General features: G+C 40.2%; 1 protein-coding gene across 1 annotated transcript in view; it reads left to right on the top strand.

The window, feature by feature from the left end:
* The window catches only part of LOC123940355 (myelin associated oligodendrocyte basic protein), a 52,490-nt gene extending 38,359 nt beyond the window's left edge, over positions 1-14,131 (top strand). Inside the window, exons 6-7 of the mRNA XM_046003092.1 lie at positions 10,010-10,093; positions 10,207-14,131. The gene's annotated coding sequence lies outside the window, so the exon portion shown is untranslated. The remainder of the gene's footprint in view (positions 1-10,009; positions 10,094-10,206) is intronic.
* The last annotated feature ends 1,145 nt before the right edge of the window (positions 14,132-15,276 follow it).

Below are 15,276 nucleotides of genomic sequence, written 5' to 3'. Positions count from 1 at the left end.
TGACATGGGTGAGAGCAAATATTCCAAGACAGTTTTTGAGCCTTATCTAACCCATATGGACAAATCCAACTCTAAAATTAATTGCTTCAACTTGGGCAAGTTGTCTGGGCTTACTCAATGCCTTACTCTCTGCCCCTTTCCTGAAGGCTCCTGGAGACAACGTTGCTGAGAGGGGCCATCTGTGAGGCAGAGATTCTGTTCTCCCATGCTCCCACCTCAGGACACAGACAGGTGGCCCCAGGGCCCTTCATAGGACCAGAAGGGGTACTCAAATAGTTGCTATTTCCAGGCCATAGTGCCCCAAATTCCTGGGGAGATCTGAGTCCTGGTCCCTCTCTATTGTCCCTGGTTGGTGCCTCCACGTACTATAGTGGGATCAGGTAAAATAGGAGAGGAGCTTGACCCTGGGGAAAGGAGAATTAAGTGGGGGGTGGGGGTGAGGAATTGGCAAGTTAGGGTAGATAAGTAGTCCAAGACTTCCCTCCTTTGTAGGAGGTTAACCCATGATGTGTGCAGGTCTGAACCCAATTATAATGAAGTAAGGTTGGGAGTTGACTTCATCTCTGATTTTCTCCCAATATCCATAGCCCCAGACTCTTGGGAAGAACTTTAACCTTAAGTATGGACTCTCAGTCAGGAGCAGAGGAAATAACCCCTGACTCTGCCCTTGTTAGACTACATCCCTACACACACACACTTTTGGTGGGGATTGCCTCTGGGTTAATTGGAGGACTCTCAGATCATCTTGCCCTCCTGTTGACTGGTGTGTGTGTTTGTGTATGTGTTGGGGAACTTGGCTTTGGGGAAATAGTTTTGGGCTCTCATCTTCTCTCTCAGGCACAAATCCTGGAGAGCCTCTCCAAGTCTCATGCAATTCCATTCCCCCCAAGAGGACCCTGACCACTGAAACTGATCACATGAAAAGATCACAACCAATAGCCTCCCTTCAGGGGCCTGACCCTGACTTAGGGTTCTACTGTTTTCCCAGCAGCAGCCTTGCAGGAACCTATCTTGCACCACTTTCCTTACTCATCTGAGTTGGGGGATGGAAGGAGAGGGGTTGGGGTGGGCCCATCTCTCTTGAGGCTCTAGTGGGGTCCACTGTCAAAGATATCTCAGCTTGTTGTAAGCCCAAGCTTGGCTGATTTGTTTGTTGGCTTTAAAGTTGGGACCAAAGGGTGAGAAATACAGACAGTTGATCCAAGTCCCACTCCTCCTCAACCCTCCAACTCTTTTCTACTTAGGAGAACAGTGGAGTGGAGCTGGAGCTATGCTCCAGCCCTAAGGGTACAAGACTTATTGCCCTTCCAGGTTTCATCTACCCCATTTGCAACTCAGAAGCCCTTTCCCTACCCAGCAAGATGACAGTTTCCTGTCTTCTTTCTGTTGTCTCCTTTTGTATGTATAAACAATATGTTGTCATAGCTACATAGCTACATGAGTGCCTATGCTCATTCGGGGCTCTGTTCTTGCTATTCACTCTGCCTGTGATGCTCTGGTCCAAGATCTTTGCACTGGTGACTTCAGCTCAAATATCATCTCAGAGATGTTTCCCTTGGAAACTGACTGAGGTTTCCATAGTTACTCTCTATCCCACCACTTTAGATTTTTTAGTTGTATTTGTCTTCATAGCACTTATCACTCTCTAAGTATCTCGTTCACTTATTTACTTGTTTATTGCCTGGCTTTCCTTCTGCTCCAAATGTAACCTCAGTGATCACCAACACCTGTTTCCTGCTACATCTTCAGTTCCCAGCACTAGGAAGAACTCAATAAATACTTATTGACTGAATAGATGTTTGCTTGTTGTTTTTAAAATAGGAATAATTTTTCAAAAGTTTAGATACTTTTGAGAAGTATCTCAAAATTTATTGCTAAATTGTATTTAGCAATAAGGAACTATTGGTGACATTTTAGGGCACTCTTGGAGTAAATGGGAGGTGAGGAACAGGAATTTGACCATGAAGGGAAGCAGAAGATAGTCCAGTAGCCGGAGCATTTCATGAACTCAGGAGAGGCTTGAGTATGGTGAAAGCTGCTGGAAAGGAAGCAGCAGAGGAAGAATGCAAAGGAGGTATGCAAAGGAGGAAGAGATATTGAGGGAGTCAAGAATGGAGGAAGTGGGGCACAAGTGAAGAGATCAGGCCCAGAGTAGGGGTTCCTTTTCAGTGGAAAAGGGAGAAGGAGGAAGGGAGCATATATAGATTTTAGTGGGTTTGCAGTGTTAGTGGCAGGAGCTTGAGGCAGTTCCTGCCTGTGGCTTTGATTTCCTCTTGATGTCAGTGGTGAAGTGAGCTATTCATGATGGGGTAGGTGGGGTGTTGAGGGTCAGAGCTATAAGGACAGTGAACAGGATTATGAAGAGATCACTTCATTTCAGATCTTTGAAATCTTCTTAAAAATAAAAAGACTTTCTCTGGAGGAATTTAATTAATTAACTAACAATTCAAGGCAACATTTTGCCACTAAGTGGTTGCCTACAATTTCATATTTAGATATAAATCCCAGATCTAAACTTAAGTCCCATATGGTCTCAGATGGAAGATGAAAGAATTAGAGAAAGAAAGGCAGAATCTAAACTTCTCAAGGAATAAAGAATCACAAGGAAGCTTTCACTATGGGAAGCCATAAAAATTCTGACAAATCACAGCAAGATGGGACTGTGCTCTGAGAGAGTAATTTGTTGAATGTCCATCTGGACTCTCTTCCAACACCAGAAAGATGTGGAAACTCAGGCTTAACGGGTCCTGGGAGGGTTTCTGGACTGACTCCATTGCACATGTCTCAATCCCACTAATAACACCATTAACGGTCCTTATTATCTCTGCTAAACAAAATGAAGTATTCTTAATAGACAAATATGATTCTATTAACACAATAGAGTGTACAGTTGTAAGTTGGAGAGATTTTGCATACTCACTCTTGTTTGTAACATAAATACACACTTGTAGGAGGGTTGGTTAAGTATAGTGATAAAAATAACTTCTTTCTATTAAATATCAAGTATACATCCATCCTATACTACAAGGTATTTTGGGTTTGTAAACGGGAAAGTTTGGCCATGGCTGCCATGACCACTGAAACCATGATCTTGGCCTTTTTGTTATCATGTTGCAACCTAGAAGTTTCCAAACTGAGATTGGTGGAGACCTGGGGCACTTGGGGTACAATATCATAAGATAAGAGGGAGATAGAGCCAACGGGGCTCCAAGCTGCAGCTTCACATCAACTAAGGCAGCTTCTAGGGTTTATGCTGACTTCTAATTTTATATAGATGAGGGGTTCCACTGAAGTCAAATCGTCTGACAATCTCCGCTATCATAACTGAGAGCAAATACTGGTACAATACTGATGCTAGTGATTTTCTAAATGATTCATTGAATCAAAGAGCGTACTATTTGGCATTGCATCATAGCTTTGGGTTCAGTGGACTGGTGTTTCAGTGACAAATTATTCCCTCTTAGGCAACAGCTCACCCACTGCCAAGTTGAGTGTTTTGACTTAGGATCAACTAACTAGGTTTATCCAAAGTATGGATGGGCAAAAGTACATAGATCAGCAAACAGTCCTGATAATCATACCTATACTTTATTTTTAAGCAAATTTACATTGGAATATTATATTCAACATGGTACTAAAAATCCATTTCTGTAGTATAAGCTACATTAACTAAACTACATTAATAACACATAAAATAGGTTTGCAGGGAGTGGAGAAAATGAGAAGTTAGAGTGTAAGTGGTAGTCTTCATACAAATCAAATATCTATCAGATTTGAGTCATTTGGTTAAAAAGATCTCAGAACAGGGGCGCCTGGGTGGCTCAGTGGGTTAAGCCGCTGCCTTCGGCTCAGGTCATGATCCCAGGGTTCTGGGATGGAGTCCCACATCAGGCTCTCTGCTTGGCAGGGAGCCTGCTTCCTCCTCTCTCTCTCTGCCTGCTTCTCTGCCTACCTGTGAACTCTGTCTGTCAAATAAATAAATAAATCTTTAAAAAAAAAAGATCTCAGAACAATAAAACTCAGTTCTAAAATAGTGTTAAATTTAAGTACCAAAGAACTGCAAATATTACTTGGATTTTGAAGCACATGTACTGTGCCAAGAGTCCATTCATAACTGAGGCTGGAAGCCCTTGGGACCCAATGGTGCTATCTGGAGAGAATGGTGCACTCCTTTCTAGAGCCCAAAGGCTATAAATACTTTGTAGAGAGAGAGGTAGATAATCTCAAGTAGTGATGCCTAGAAAGAAGGTACTCTTACAGCAAGAGGGTCTAGGTTTCCAAGATTTTCTTTAGTTAGGAGATGGAAGCTCACCCAGAGGAAAAGTTGGGACTGTCTGGGTCCATATTTGAGAAGATGATGATGATGGCAGTTGGAAGTTTTCATCTGTTAGGTTAGTGACATGTATTCCTGATAAAGATAAGAAGTTATTTGCATCAGCATTAGCCAAAACCAGCCCTCACTGCAGAAAGTAAGAGATTTGGGGCCCAGTCTTTGTTAATGAAACCACACTTGGACAATATTAGAGGTATATATATTATCAGAAACTGGAAATAATCTCCTGGTCCAGGTGATGGTTCATGCACAGCCCCCTTTGAACTCTAAGCAAATCTGTTTGATTAATGCTGAAATAGAGATACCTCTATTGTGCCCACTATCACGGAGGGTTGGGTAGTCTGTCTTTCAGTGGGTGCAGCACTCAGTAGACATTCTGGCTACTTTTCATCAATGAAATCTTGTGTGCCCAAAGATCAGGGATAAAGTTTTTCCTGACACCTCACAGGTTACCCCACATGGGTGGCAGCCCATTCACAGCTAATCCACTTCCAGGCATGCTTCTTCCAAGTGAATGGCACAGTGGGGAGTAGACTACCCCAGTACTCACAGGGAGTGTCCCATGGGAGCCAGCCTAGCTTCCTGGACCTCTTATTGATAGAAGCTGTTTAGTGATCTTCCTGGATTTGGTTTTAGGCCTGAGATCTCTGAAGTACAACAGTCTCTGGGCTTGATATTTGCAATTTCTGTCTCAGGAAGGCAACATCTCTTTTTCATCCAGGAATAAATTTTAATGTACCGAAAAGAAAAAATCTGGTATCTTAGGCTTTCTTTACCCTCACATAGTGATCCAATAGATTTATACACAATCTATGTTCACTCTCCATTTCTTGAATCATCTGTGAACATCCCCTTCTGCCCCTGAGAGCCTCTGCTCTTTCCCTGTGGCTTATAAGCTTTCTGAGTCACACCCTTTAACAGAATCTTAGTTTTCTGCTGATGGAGATCATTATGGATCTCTACTGCCAGCTGCAAGATTTTGCCTTTAATTTTAAACTAGAGCTTTGCCTATAAGCAGCAAACAAACAGACAAAAAAGAGTAATTTTCCAACTTTTGTCTTCCAGCTGCTGCCTTGCTGATACCTCATTATTTGGCTTGGAATATAAATGGTGTCTGTATTCTTCAACTCTTTTTAATGTTGATTTTGGTACCATCTGATTTCCCTGACTATCTTTTTACTATGGTAATCTGCCAACTAATTCTTAATTTTAAAATGATCCTGTTTATTTCCTTCTCTAAGATTTTTCTCCTCTGATGCAAAGATGAAGAACAAGTAGTGTCAGCTGCAAAGCACATTTATTCAGAACTTCAACTCCATTATTTTCCTGAGCCACAGCTATTTTCTGAGACTTGAGATCTCCCCTGATTTGCTTGCTGATCTCAGGAGGTAGGGCTGGGAAGGTAGGAACAGCCAGTGGCAGGAGGAGACCACAGCCTTGTCTCCACTCCACCATTTCCGATGGCTACAGCTTCCTCTCCTCCAGCTCCTGTCTTTCTTCCAACTTGCATCTCTCCTCACTCATCTGTTTTCCTACAACTTAAATTCACAAAAGAACTTGGTTTTTAGATTTCTAGCAGAGCTCCCAACAACTTTCATACATTTTTATTGTTCTGGGTTTCATACTGTCCTCCCCAGATCTTGTTCCCAGATGTTAACTGAGATTCTGCCCAAACCATCAACACTTTGAGTTATGCGGATCCCCACTGTCAGGTGAGCAAAAATGATCCAGATGGGGTGATGACCCAAATCCGGGTTTGTTTTGGCTCCAGTTCCCTCCAATTCCAGTTTTCCTCACCTTCCCACATGGCTTGGTGTCAAGCTACCACTCACTATGTCTTGCAAATGTGCTGATCTCCATTAGGATGGCTATGTCAGGGCTATTTCTACTTCCTTTACTTGCTTTCACCTACTATCGCTTCTCAGCCTTTTGGCTAAGATCAAGTGTACTTGCTTTCACCTACAATTTTAATTTGCTGATACTTGCGTTGTCTCATGCCTCCAAAAGTCCTCAGTCAAATACTGGAACTTAGGTTCTCACGTGATACCTACCCCTTTCTTCTGGTGTGAGTTTCACTTCAGTGAACTCTTGGAGTCCTAATAAGAGAATCTCTGGAGTCCAAAGGAAGATCTGGAAGCATTTGGCATCAAATGTGTATGTGGGTAGCAGAGGGGAGGGAGAGATATTCTTTCTTTTTTGTGGCTTCTTTCCTTCTGCTGCTTCATGTGCCCTGGGGGAGGTGGTTTCTTTCCCTTCCACTCCCTGTTTTCCCTTTGCTCAAAATCATATGCAGATGGAAGGTAGGGGGGTAAACATAGTGATGTCTTTTACCATACAGAAGGAGATTTGGTTGACATGCCATTCCAATTTCCTCTCTCTTCTGACTTGCAAAATTCAAGTTGCTGCGAAAATGAAAAAACATTAGTCTACAAATATCACCCAACAAATCTTCATATAGCTGCTTCTCAAGGCAGCTCTGTGTTCTGAACATTTTTAACCCTCTCTGGGATATAACTGATTTGGAACCATGTTATATAGTGAGTTTCTCATGCAAGGACGCATTATGCCACAAACTTGTTTACTCCAGGACAGTATTTTTTGTCTATCTTTCTATCTAATCTATCATCTATTTAAGACAGTGGGAGAGAGAGAGCATAACCTGGGGGGAGAGGCAGAGGGACAAGGAGAAGCAGACTCCCCACTGAGCAGGGAACCTGATGTGGGGCTCGATTCCAGGATCCTGGGATCACGACCTGAGCCAAAGATAGATGCTTAACTGACTGAGCCACCAAGGTACCTTATCTGAGAACTTTATTTACACAGGGGAAAAGTCAGGCTTATGTGTATGTGTTTTCTTCCTAGATACAGAACTCATTTTGTCTTAAAATCTGAGTTCCCACTTTAAATTTTTAGAGGACCACCTGAACTTTGATCTTCATCCATGTTTTTTTAGGAACCCTCCTTCCTTGGAACCCAGGAGCACTAAGTACTTTTTTACTTGTATCTAAGAGATCAAAACAAAAGTGTCTGCAGGCGAGTCCAGAGATAAGTATGGTCATCATGAGTATCCCTGGCCAGCTGGGTTGATATTTGCTGATTGAATCAATAATGAAAATACATAGAAGAAAAAAATCGTTTTGAGACGTACTGAGTACTAAGTAGAGTCTCAGAAGTGAAATTTCCTGCCACCAGGGCTTTAGAGACCAAGCTCAGATAACTATTCCAGAGGATAACTAAGAGCACCAAAGTGTATGGTACCATTTCTTCTACCCATCTACCCGTGCTGGACAGAGACCAGGGCTCACAGGTGCACTGAGCACACCTTGTATTGGTGAATGCTTGCTCTATTGGTTGATAGTCTTGTGGTGGAAGGGTGTGAGTATGAGTCTGGGCCAAATCACTTTTCCTCTGCCCCAAGCAATATTACTATGGGTATTCATATTTAGATTTTATCCAAATTAATACTTAGTAAGATTTCATTTGAATATGTTAACCTTTTAGTATAACCTGATTTATAAAAAAACTTATCATCTGATTTCTAAAAATATTGATTTCTAAATACTTGATATTTCTTATCTTGTTGTCTATATCTTGGTTATTCTGTACAATTTCAACACATTCATGTTGGAGCAAATATAGTAAATTAGTAAGTTTTCCAATTGTTGGTGTTCAAAGTAGTGGTTCAAAGAAAGTTTCAGGAAAATGGGCAAGAATGTTGGAAAGACCGTTTACGTGCATAACAAAACTTGAGCTGGGGCATGGCTTTGTTTTTCATTATTTTGCGCAAGTCATTTAAGCCAAACTTCCCTTTTCAGGGCTGTTGTGCAGACCAAAGAAGATGAAATTTTTGAGTCTAAAAGATTTAGCACACTTACATGGAAATAAATTTTCTGGAGGAATTATATAAATTTCTGGAGGAATATATATAAAATATATATAAAATATAAATATTATATTATAGTTAATAGAGGTCAGCTTACCTGTTCTTAATCATATAGAACTTCAGGAACCTGAATATTGTGATCAAATAGAGTCTAGGTGGTTTGTTTATTGATATAGGACAATACCCAGAGCAACACTGGACTGTGGAAAGAATGTGTTGGTCCCATACTCTGGGCAGACAACCTTGTATGCACTATCTGTACCCCTCACTGAACAAACTTAGCTCCCTGAGGTGGGGCAACCTTGAGGAACATGAGATATCTGGCTAACTAAAACACTGTGCCTTGCCAAGTGGTGTTTACAGTCCTAGGATGGAGGCAAAGGGCTATGGACAAAGGAAGGGGAAGTTCAAGGCAGAGGAGGTGGGAAAGAAACTCCAAAGGAATAAGACATATGAAGAGAAAGACTTTGGAAAGAGAATAAAGTAGACTTGACAAAATCTAAGTATTACCAATTGGATTATGAGGTAGTCTCTGCTATAGTGCCTTTTGAAAGCTTCACTTCTTTTGGGGTAGGATTTTTTTCTTTTTGAGATGCATTAACATGTTGAGCATGAATTTAAGGAGGACTTGGAGTAGAGTCCACACCAAATTGCTGGGTCACCTTTGGTTTTCCCACATCAGTATACTATCTGCTGCAAGAAACCTTTTCCCACTCCATTTGGTTATTATGATAGCATGGGCTAAACCCCGTCATAAGGAGGGGTGGGGTCTTCAGCTTAATGGCAGGGTTTTAGGACATCAGCTTTAACATTAAACCCAAGAACTTTCTAGCAGAGGAAAATGGAGAGACATGGAAGAGAAAAGGAGGACATAGTGGATAGCCAGCATTTAGAACATGTCTACTACAGAGAATTATCCCAGGAACATTAGAAAGGCCACTTCAAAAATTCAGTCCCTTTGGGTGCAGAGGTGGTGTGACTAGGAGAACAAGTGACTTGGGGCTTAGGAGATCCAAGTTCTGGCTCTGTGTCTGTCACTGCTCAGCTACGTTGCTCCAAACACTTTAATCTCTGGTCTTTGATTCACCAGTCTATACAAAGAAAGGGTACCTTTAAGAAAATTCCCAGGTCTGAAATTCTGTGATGTAAATTGACTATGTTGTCTTACATTTGAATAAAAAGAACATAGATGTACAATACAAGGATATCAGATTTGCAGTTTCTGTGCCTGTGAAAGGGCTATGCACACATTGAGATGCTCTGTTTCCTTGGTTAGGTTGTTAGTAGGTGGGACCTATTACAGTTCATCCACTGATGGTCAGCATTTTCATCTGGTGCCGTTTTTTGTTGCCTCCGTCTTCCAGTGGTTGGGCTACATTTTTCCCGTCTATACACCCTATCTGCCCTCTGCTACTCCTATACCTCCAGTCACTTAAAAAACGAACTCTGACTAGAAACTTTAAAGTTGTCTCTCTCTCTCTCTCTTCCTCTCTCTTTCTTCCTGAAAAAGCTTTCTATAAGTACTCTTAGATGGAACAGACTAAAAGGAAGACGATGCATGGAAAGAGAGCTCTTTCTTTCTTTGTTTATATACCTACTCTTTGAACCAGTCATGTTACCAGAGGGCATGAGGCTCTAAGATTTGCCCAGCTTCAGACACCTACTCCACTATTTGGTCAAGGGGAAGTATCTTTCTGAAGCAAGGTGGGGGAGGCAAGTTGAGGATGTGCAGATACAACCTCTGGGAGAATAAAATAGAGTTCTAATATGACAGGTTTTTCTTCCCCCAACAGCCTTGTGAAGATACCCCTCTGTTGTCTTCTGACCTCTGTCACTGCCAATGAGAAATATGTTGTCAGTCTACTTGTTCTTCCATTGTAAGTAAATTGTTATTTTCCCTTGGATTAAGATATTTCTTTTTGTCTCTCCTTTTCTGAATTTTCATTATGATGTCACTAAGTATAGACTTATTTTTATTTATTTTGCTTAGGACTCAAGTTTCTTCAATCTGAAGATGTATATCTTTCTTCAAGAATGCACACACAAAAATATGGTTGTATAACCACCATAATGGGAAAAATAAAAAATTATCAAGTTTTGGGAAAAATTCTGATAAGCCACTGATAAAAATTTATAAACTATTGTAATACTTCTGGGGTACAAACTGGGGATGCTAGCAAAACAAGATATTATATAACTTATGATCAAGCAATTATAATTTTAGGTACTGATCCTGGAGAAAACTTGCATTCATGAGAAAAGGAGGCACACATACATCTATTCAGTAAAGAATTGTTTGCCATTGGAAAAAAAGAGAGAGAAAGAGAAAAAAATTAATAAAAATGTTCACTAATAGAATGAGTAAATCAACAATGGTATACTTATAAATAAAATTCTTAACAGCAGTTAAAACAAATGAATCATATATACCTATACCAGGTACACAAATTTGTAAGACAAATGAGGAATATAAAAAGCAAACAATTGAGGTAAATGCAATCTGATGCCCCATGCGTACATTTTAATAACCCATAATACTATAATTGTGCGATAAGCAGAAACCATGATATCTCAAATGCTCTCTATAATGGAATAGATTAAAAAAATGACAACGAAAAATGAAAGCCTATCTAAAAAATATCTATCCCTCAGAAGTCAAAAAGAAGATATGAAATAATTCCTTGCTTGAAGAAATAAGAGATTAAAAGCTATATAGAAATAGTCAACAATATTAGCCAGACACGAAGGAGTTTGGCAGAATAAGTGGGAGACTCATGATCAGCCTGGGGTCTTTCCAAGGTTACAAGTCTTAGAGAACAGAACACTTCCAAGGTTACAAGTCTTAGAGAACAGAACACTTGCTCATTTTGGACCTGGGTTGTGCTGTGGCTTCAAGCAGGTTTCTGACATGTGGACAAAGGGGTAGAGTTAGAATACACCATCCCTCCCAGCCTTCCTGTAGCAATAGGTAGGAAAGCACAGTAGAAGATAATGGAATGTTGCAGAATGTGGAGGGATGTAAAATGGGTAGTATTAGTAGAGGAAGCTCAGGAGAGCGAGGGCATCTGAAGCAGTCTTGTGCTGGGGGTTGGGTGGCCAAGCACAGGCAGATGCCTGACACTTCAACAAGGCTGTGGCTCTGTGTCCTTGAGTGAGCACAGCCAGACCCAGCCAAGTTTAAAAGGCAAGTGGGAATATGGGGCAATGCCAGAGGAAGTCTGCTTAAGGTGTGGGGCTGGGGTGAGAGGGAAACCAGAGAGTAAGGAGGAAAAATGCTAGACTCAGGTAAGATCCAGCTCAGAAGACTATTCCTCTGCAAAGCAGAATCAGGCCAAGTACTCCCAAGGCAGCTGGAAGAACAAGCCAGAGCATTTGGGTTCCTCAGCTGGGGAGGCCACTTCTCTGGGCAAGTGGCAATAAAAAGGCAGGGGAATTGAACAAAGCTCTCAGGTAGAAATGTTTCTCCTGCCTAAACTCGGGTGCTAAATGAACAACAAAATGAGAACCTCTACTATGAACGCTTTTTAACAATGAGATAAATGAGGTCATTACATTCCTGGGAATGACACCAGGGGTGCCATGACAGTCCACTAGAAAGATCAAATTTGTCGGCCACTCAGACCTAATAAGGTAATTTAATATTCCTTCAGCCCATTTTAGATTTTGGCAAAGCCAGACCTCATACTTAGCTTCCTTGGTTCTATCCTCTATATCACTAAGAAGATACAGATATTAGAGAATGCAAAATCGAGAAGGAAAGAGCATGGTGTGTATTAACTTATCTAAAAAACTGGATAATACCACAGAAATGTTAATAACTAGAAATTACTGAATTGTCTGTGTTTGTCTGTTGTGGAAATAAAACCCCTGGGGATGGATCAAAAATATCTGGAATTACTTGAAACTAGTGGATAACTAAATGGATATTATAACTAAAATGTGCTATAATTCAATTGTGGCTTTTTTTTTTTTTTTTTTTTTTTGTCTTCTAAGTGTTGGTTCTGGGAAGCATAATGCCATGAATATTGCAAAAATTACATAAAGCTCCAAATGCTATTCTATGTAAACTTCTTAAGTGGGGATTCTTGACCATAATATTTGGCATAGTAACTCTGATAATTCTGTATGTTAATTGATTTTATGTTCTGATATTTTGACTGGTTTTGGAAAAACTGAGTTGTCCCAAAGATGAACCCAGAGTTGGCCTGTAAATGCCTGACAACTGGCTTTTTGGATGGAAAGCCCTGATTTATAGTGTTTGCCAATTTCCATGGTGTAAACACTTCTGCTATGGTTGATTGCACGCTGTGAGCATGATATCACTGAGTGCAGAATCAGGGGTGATGAATGCAGCCGACTCTGGTAAGTTGGTGTATCCACTAGTACCCAAGGGCAGGAAATGCAGTTTTTTTAACTAAAAATCCTGTCACATAGATATACAAAGGCACTAGTGAAAGAACAAATAAGAAGGAAAAATCAAATCAAATCAAACCGGGAGCTCAAACAGAGATAATTGACAGTGGATTTTTTTTTAATTTTAAGAATTGGTATTTGTATATCATCTGCATTTTCTTGTCTTTTATTATGCAAACAAGGTATCAGGGTATCACACTGAGCGCTCTGAACTCTTAGTTTCTTTGGTATTCTCCTACACAAAGCCTTGGGCTGCTTCCCTTCCAGATATTAGTGTGAAGACAGTGCTAACCAAAGAATCAATAGGACCTCCACATTTTGGAGCCAGTTTCAGGATGGCTGAGCTGAAGTTCAAAACAGAAGAAAAGATATGAGCCTTCTGAATTTGGGGGAGGCAATGCTGATATTTAGATCCATGGTTTGGTATGATAAATACAGAGCTTTTTTTAAATTAACATTAATGAAAACAAGGGAAATGAGTTGTTGAAAAATTGAAATGGATGAATAAACTCTTCTATCAGAGTAAGGAAAGAAGAACATACTAAAATAGAGGTGAATTGAAAATATCAATACAAATTCTGAACATTTTTTAAAGGAGACTTTATCTGTTCTGTCCCTACAATGATTCATGCTGTTGGATATTTTTGCTATCATCTTGCCAAATTCCAGTCAGAATGTTGGAACAAGCTTATTTGTAGAACTAGTGCCTGTGGCTTCTAAAACTATTCTCTAGTGAAAAAGACAAATGCCCTTGGGGGATAGTTGATTTCATAATTCTGGGCAGAGGAAAAAAATCAGGATTAGGATGTTGGAAGCAAAGTTGCCCTAGGGTATCAAAGAGTCATAAGTCCATAATGATGTAAAAAAGAAGATAAAATAGATTTGCCTGAAAAACATACCTGGTCTCTGAAATTTTTTTACTTAAAAAGCTGTGTATTGATTAATACAAATTATGGGAGGCCTACACTTAAGTTTTATAACCAACAGTTTGAAAATACCAGATGCTGTTTTTCTCTATAAAGAGATGGACATGTAGTGGGACATAGTCAGAAGGATATCACAGTACACTATGACTATTGTAAAAATCTCTGAGAAATGTGATATATGTGGATAGTCAAGGATGCCAGTGGATTGGGGAGAACCAGGGTTTCTGGTTATTCCAGGGATGACCTTTAAGAGTTTTTTTTTCTCCTATCTTTCCAGCAGTAAATCATAACCTTGCCTAAGTATGCCCAGCAATGTCTGCACCATGGATAGAGGCATCTCCTGAAAGCTGCACTGAGTTTTATCAGCTAACCAGCACATGTGCACTATTGCAAATTATGCCATGTTGCTATAACCATTTATCCAATAATGATTCACTTTGCACAGGAAGGGGCTCTGCATCCTATCTCTTTATTATTTTTATTATCGTGAGGTTATATGCCTCAGATGGCCAATCAGAACAAGCTTCTCTACCTGTAGTAGACCCCTTGGCCTCATTCCAAGGGAGAAAAAAATCCTACAGACGTTAGAAAAATGTTAAATGGACACTGATGAACAAAAAATATTCGGTATGTAATGTCAAACAAAAAAAATGTCGGTGAAAAAGTACCAAAGGTATTTAAAAAGTAAAAGGAAAATGATGAAATAAAGGGAAAATATGCCATAAAATATAAATTTTAAATGAGCTTTTCTTTCTAAGGAGATTTTATAATTAAAGAATCAGGGGTGCCTGGGTGGCTCAGAGAGTCATGTAATTTTTGATCTCAGAATTGTGAGTTCGAGCTCCATATTGGGTGGAGAGATTACTTAAATAAATAAGGTTTAAAAATTAGATAAAATTAAAGAAGCAAAAAAAAATGAGTGAAGGAAAAGAAAATAGAATGGTAAGAAGTATGTTTGGTCATAAATATATGAGGAAAAAGATGTTTGTGTTAAAAACAACCAAAAGAACCAAAATCAAGTGGAAAATGAGTCAATATAATGCCAGTTGATGTCTGTAAGAATTAAAAGTATCATAAACTAAGTGAAGAAAAGGTCATTTTAGCACCAGTTCTTGCCTGTGATAGCATTCTCTTCTTTGCAAAATTTGTATCTTAGACATATACTGTAGTTACACAAAACTGTAATAAAATCAACTAACAACAGATTTATCATCAACAAAGGATAGCACCGTGCCCAACATATGCAGGTAGGAGGTCAAACCACTTTCCCCAAAGGAGGTGGTGGTGGAAGTGTGCTTTGGGCAAGAAGTCAGCAGTGCTGTGGGACAGTCTGGTGGAGGCAAAGTTGCTTGGTTGGAAACTCAAGGGAATCTAGGGAGGAACAAAGAACAGAGGGTTTTGTCCTTGTATAATGTGTAAACCAAAGAATGAGGGACTTCAAGCCTGTGAGCACTGCCCACGGTCAGCATCAGCTACTCGGGATTGGCAGGTTTGCCCTGCTTAGTCTTCTCTGCCCTGGGAATCGCTGTGAGAATTATAAGTCAAACATGATTCGTAGTAATGGGGAGAGCCAACTGCTGTAACCAAACTGTCCTTGTTCCTGCCATCTCAGGTGGGACCCCTGGAGAGAGGATGTAAAGGGAGGCTGTCAACATATGAACATCCCTTCTTTACTGGCTCTTTAAACCACAGAATTTGTGTTTTGGACACCACTGAACATC

Source organism: Meles meles, chromosome 4 (genome assembly GCF_922984935.1).
Source record: "Meles meles chromosome 4, mMelMel3.1 paternal haplotype, whole genome shotgun sequence".
Taxonomy (NCBI): Eukaryota; Metazoa; Chordata; class Mammalia; order Carnivora; family Mustelidae; genus Meles; species Meles meles.
The sequence above is the reverse complement of the archived record's forward strand: the minus strand, read 5'-3'. Positions and strand labels throughout refer to the sequence as shown.